The following is a 6,088-nucleotide window of genomic DNA, read 5'->3' as shown; positions in this document are numbered from 1 at the left end:
TTTCATGTTAAGGCAAAGAGCAGTAAACCTACAAAATGGAAGACATAGACTGAGAGGCAGAACAGTCAGAGGCTGCCCACAGGGAGGGGTGCTTTCACCATTTCTGTGGAACGTGACCATAGACTCTCTACTTCAACAGCTTGACTTCAAAGGCATACAAACAATTGGGTATGCGGACGATATAGCACTGATGGTGAATGGCAAGTTCCCAGACACCATTAGAAACGTGATGAGAGGTGCTCTCAAATGCGTCGAAAAATGGTGTAGGGATCAAGGCCTGACCATCAATGCTACGAAATCAGATACTATCCTCTTCACGAGGAAGAGAAGTCTGTCAATGGAGTCTTTACAACTTTTTGATAATAACATTCGCATATCAAAGTCGGTGAAGTATCTAAGTGTTGTCCTAGATAATAAACTGACTTCATCCACATGAAAAGATCAGGTAAGCGAAGAGAGCTCTATTTCAATGTAAGAGAGTGTGCGGAAGACGATGGGGGATATCCCCAAAATCGATGCACTGGATCTATACGATGATGGTCAGTGTCTAGAAGGAAAAACGCGGACTTTAATGAAAGCATATAAAGTGGCAATAGACAACAATAAACGAACTGGCGATAGTCCGTGTTTTCCACCTCATATGAAGCTAATGGACGAAATTTTCGGAAATTCTCCAAAAATTAGAAATACCAATGCTTTGGATATGGGCTTCGAAGAAGTGGTAATGCTAGACGACTCTCACTCAAGTATGTCATTTTCGTAATTGTCGCCAGCATTGCCATCCCCGCAACCTTCACTAAATGAAATTGAAATTGAATCATAAAATCCAACGCCAAGTGTAATCGGATCACTGACTTCAACTCCAGAACTTGAACCACTTGAAGGTGGCTCAAGTTCTAGAAGAAAAAGCCTTAAAAAAACAAATTTTATTCACAATCATTTAAAAAATGAAATTTTCTTACCAATAATTGCAAAGAATTATTTATTTTGTTAATTTTCACTTTAAATTTTATTATGTGTTTTGCATATACAAACAAAATTTCCAGTTTTTCCAGAGTTGGCATCGAAAGTAGTGCTTATTTTATTTGTTCTTTTGTGACATGCTTACAAAAGAAAACCTCTTATGTTATCCTTTCCTGAGATGTGACGAATGTCCGTTGTAAATTGACCAATGAAGTCGAGGTGATGAAGTTGACGTGGAGATGCTTTGTCAGGTTCTTCCATTTGCGCATTTTCCCAATACTGACGTGTTTCGATGTTTGTCGTGTTTCATGAAGTATTAATTTATCAAATTTTATTTCAAAGCTATGGAGTCGTCGCGGGTGTCACGTTCACAGCACAAGAAGCTCCAGTCGGAAATTTTTATCTATTCAAAACCAAACACTTTGGAAGATGCAGCAGAAAAACATAAAATCATAACATAGCTTCAATCAAACAGTAAGATTGAAATGAATACAATCACCAGTAGAACTACTAGTAGTGGAATAAAAATTTATGCTGACAATAGTGAGAAATCAGAAGTGAAAATTATAAACGTCGCCGATGAGGATAATATAGATTTAAATGCTGAGACTAAAAAAAATATGCCGCAATCACTCAAAAGTTTGAATGAATTATATGTGAATAAATCATACAGATGATGATGTTGATGTTGATGTTGAAAGTAATATAGTAATGTGGTGATTAAAGATGTTTTAATATATAGAAATATTGGCGACAGTAAGGCATCAATTGCAGATCTTAATGAGAACAAAAGTCTCATAAAAAGAACGGCAAAGTACTTGAAGCAGAATCTCGCAACTCAATCTCTTGAACAAGTTGAAATATGATGAATGAAGGCGAGGCAGTAAGTGCAGCAATCAGCACGACAATACAGCATGATATAACAGCGGCAGAAATTTGTCGCATAGATGTCAAGCCGCCTGTATTTAGCAAACGTGATCCTGACTTATACTTCCTGCAGATGGAGGCACAATTTCGCAACGCACATATCACACAAGACCAAACTAAATACGATTACGTGATTGGGTCATTAGATGGTGATACACTAAGAAATGTTGCGGATATTATTAGATCACCTCCATCAACAAACAAGTATGATACAATAAAGAACCGCCTTATTCAAGATTTCGCCGATTCTAAGAACAAAAGGCTACGCAGACTCATACTAGAGTGCGAACTTCACGACGACAAGCCGTCACAGTTACTTCGCACGATGCGCGACTTAGCAGCAGGAGCCATGAACGATGGCGCATTGAAACAATTTTGGCTATATCGTTTACCCGTTGCAGTTCGAGCTGTTGTGTCCATCGCTGACGGTGACCTGGACAAATGTGCACTTCAAGCTGATAAAATAATGGAGATGGGGAGTTATGGTTTCATAGCCGCAGTAGATGGCACAAAAATTTCTCAACCATCGCAATCATCATCAATTGAAGAAATGCAAGCTATAAAAAATGCTTATTACAGTTGAGCAAAGATGTAACTGAAATAAAGCAGCGACAATATGCAACCAGAAGATCTCGATTCCGTACTCCAAATCGTGATCCAGTCCAACACATTCGCACGCGTTCTACAAATCAGGTCAGTAAGCAACCCCTCTGTTTTTATCATTACAGGTTTGGTGCCAAAGCAATCAAATGTGCCAAACCTTGCAAATACAACGCATCGAAAAACTAAATACAGCTTCGTCAGAGACGGTAGATGAAGCTGGTTGTTACAAGTCAAGCCGTCTATTTATTGTAGACGAGAAGACTCAGCTCAAGTTTCTAGTGAATACGGGTGCAGATTTTTCGGTTTTCCCAATAACAGCAATTTCCAATCCTAAACCTAAACCCACCAGAAATACACTGTTCGCAGCAAATGGGTCCCACATTAAAACATATGGTTCTAAACTTCTAACACTGAATCTGGGGTTGAGGAAAAGTTTCGCCTGGTACTTCACCATCGCTGATGTATCAAAGCCAATACTGGGTGCCGACTTCCTCAAAAACTTGAACTTATTGGTTGACGTCGCTAACAGGCGAATTATTGATAACCAAACGAAGTTATAGACATCGTGCATTGCCGAAATTGTAGTCTACTCTCGTCTCTTCAATCAACAACGACAACAAATATCAGCAACTCTTAGCCAAATCCAAAGACCTGACTTTACCACTGTCATTTAATTCGTCGGATACAACAAAAACAACAGTCCAACATCACATCTACACTAGCGGACGTCCTGTTTTTTTCACGCGCTCGGCGGCTGAACCTAAGTATGTCGCAAATAGCCCGTCAAGAATTCAAGTACATGTGATTTTTTTGAGGAAGTCAAAGACGACCAGATATATTCAGAATTCTTGCAACGCTTTAGACAGGCCATGAACAACATTCGCCCAGTACAAATATCACAACATTCAAAGGATAAAGTTTTTGTACAACGCGAGTTGCAAAAATGTACTTTTTCTTGCGTGATGACGCAGTACGACCATCTTTGAAAGCACCATTTGAGGGAGCATACAAAGTTATAAATCGGCCTGATAAGAAATACGAGCTATTAATAAAAGGAAAACCAGTACGCGTAAGTATCGACCGCATAAAAGCAGCATTCTTACCCAGCAACGAGCTGAAGCCGAATGCATCAGACACACAGCTTTCTGATACAATCAATTCACTTTGCCATGGAACAGATAACATTGTCCAGTATTCGATTGGCATCGTCGTGTACGGTCACAGACTGCGTTACTCCGCAAAGTCAAATCGCAAATTCATCCCACCCAACAGGTTAATTGTGAAACTTTAACTGAACTGGTCAACATCATTGTGGCAGAACTCATTGAACTAAAAAATTTCAATGAAATTCTACAAGCCAACTACTCCAAGTTAAGGCAGCAATTTCAAAAACTCCAGGAGCGGTATACCGAACTTTGAAAAACAACTTAAGTAACAAAGTCCAATAGCTGCTGGGAAACAATTAAGCAATAACAAAAGGAAGAAGGTCTCATTGCCTTCCCTAGTCAGCTCCTCGGTGACCAATGTAAACCCTATTTATTTATAAAAATTTGGAATATGATTAATTAAACTTGAATACCGTACGTGGATCTTTGTAAACACTATTTACTTTATATAAATACTATTTCTATGTAATTAAATAAACTTGAATAACATATATAACAACGGGCATTGACACCAACAATAAAGAATAAGTTAAATACAAAATTAAAGTGATTTTGAGTCAAACGGAGACTAGGTACGAGTATATAATCAGAAATTGACGCTGCGAATCGAAGTTGAGCCCAAAAATACAAATTGTCTTGTAAGAACCGTGGACACTGTTGAACTGTCCCAGCTATAGACAGCCTCTCGTAAAGTGGTTCATTACAGGACTTAGACGTTTTGATCATTTAACTGGCTACAGGAATAATATTTTGGGATGTGAAATTAAACAATTTATTAATAAATATGTTTGCATATTTTTATTTAAAATCGTTACGACCCAAATCCCTGGGTACCTTTTTAATAGTCCCCGGAAATTGCATTCAAACAGATCTTCTATTCAATATTTAATCCCAAGATTCAACCACTTTTCTGCGACTTATTTCTTTTTCATTAATGCGGTAAGACTCTGGAACTCGTTATCTAGCGATACCAGAAACGCAAACAACTTACTGTGCTTCAAAAAGTTAGTTTCTCAGGAACTGTCTTAGCTTATTATTACAATGTTATATTAATTTATATTGCTTTATTCTTATTTCTTTATTTTAATTAATTTTCTCCTTTTTATTATAAATGTTATATTTGGCCTCTTATTTTTTTCTTTTTTTGTTACTGTTCGTTTTGTCTTTTATTTTGATTTCATTTATAATTGCTTTCTTTTTCTCTTTTATAATTTCATTGTTATTAAAATTATATTTTAATTTATTAATTAAATTAATTTTCAAGGAATAAATTAATTAGTATATTCAATTTTATTTGTTAGTTTGTAAGTTAGCATGTAAGATAGTGCATAGAAAGGGTGTCCCTCATAGCACTTCAGTATATAAATACAAAAAAAAAAAATTGAGCGAAAAGAATATATCAATAATGACGCAGCTGTACAAGTTAGTTCGTTTAAAAGAGAATGAAAATTAACTTTTGAAATGGGAACTCAAACTTTTGAAACGAGAGTTAAGCATAAAAAAGCGAGAAAAAGAAATATTGATGAGAGAAAACGAAACACTAAAAAAAGAAAATCAACAAAATGAAACGAAAAATGATGCGATAAATAATAAAGTTAATTTTTGAACCATAAAAGCATTGCTGTCTAAAATTTCTAGAACCAACCGGTGACAACTTTCAGCTTTGGGAAACACAATTGCGAAGTATTTTAACGGCTTACAAACTTGATGTCAACAATACCAAATCACTTATTTCTCACAAACTCAACGGAAAAGCGTTCAAGTGGCTACAAACAAGAAATGATTTAATGACGGGTCCAATCGAAAACCTAATAAACGACATGGGGAAGCTTTTTGAAGATCGCTTAATGAAATTGCAACTGAAACGTATGTTTCAAGCCAGAAAGTGGCAAACAAATGAAACGTTTGTAGAGTACTTTTACAAGACAAAACTCGCAGGCAAGCTCTGCAATGACGAAACTGAGCTGCTAGAATACATTGTGGAGAGGATTCCTGACTACAGTCTATGCTCACAAACAATATTACAATTTTTCCTTAACAAAAACCATCTGTTGGAAGCATTTCACAAAATAAACATCCCAAAACCATCAACGTTAAAACAACCATCGACTATTCGCCAAAGAACTTTGAATGAAAAACCAACCGAAGCCGATTTTATAGTTACTGCACCGACTCGTTGCTATAATTGCACCTCTTCTGGACATATTGCAGCTGAATGCCGTAAACAAAACGTGACTCGAGGGCGTGCTACGTTTGTGCGCAAATGGGACATCGAACAGTTAAATGCTCAATGAGCATGACGCAAGTTCATTACGCCGAAGCTGTTGACGGTGATATCGAAATGTAGAATTTAGTTTTAATTATTCAAATGTTGATCATTCAATTTTATTAGAATCATTGATTAATACTAGGTAGTCCAATCAGTTCCT

The sequence above is a fragment of the Teleopsis dalmanni genome, chromosome 1 (assembly GCF_002237135.1).
Source record: "Teleopsis dalmanni isolate 2A chromosome 1, ASM223713v2, whole genome shotgun sequence".
Taxonomy (NCBI): Eukaryota; Metazoa; Arthropoda; class Insecta; order Diptera; family Diopsidae; genus Teleopsis; species Teleopsis dalmanni.
The sequence above is the reverse complement of the archived record's forward strand: the minus strand, read 5'-3'. Positions refer to the sequence as shown.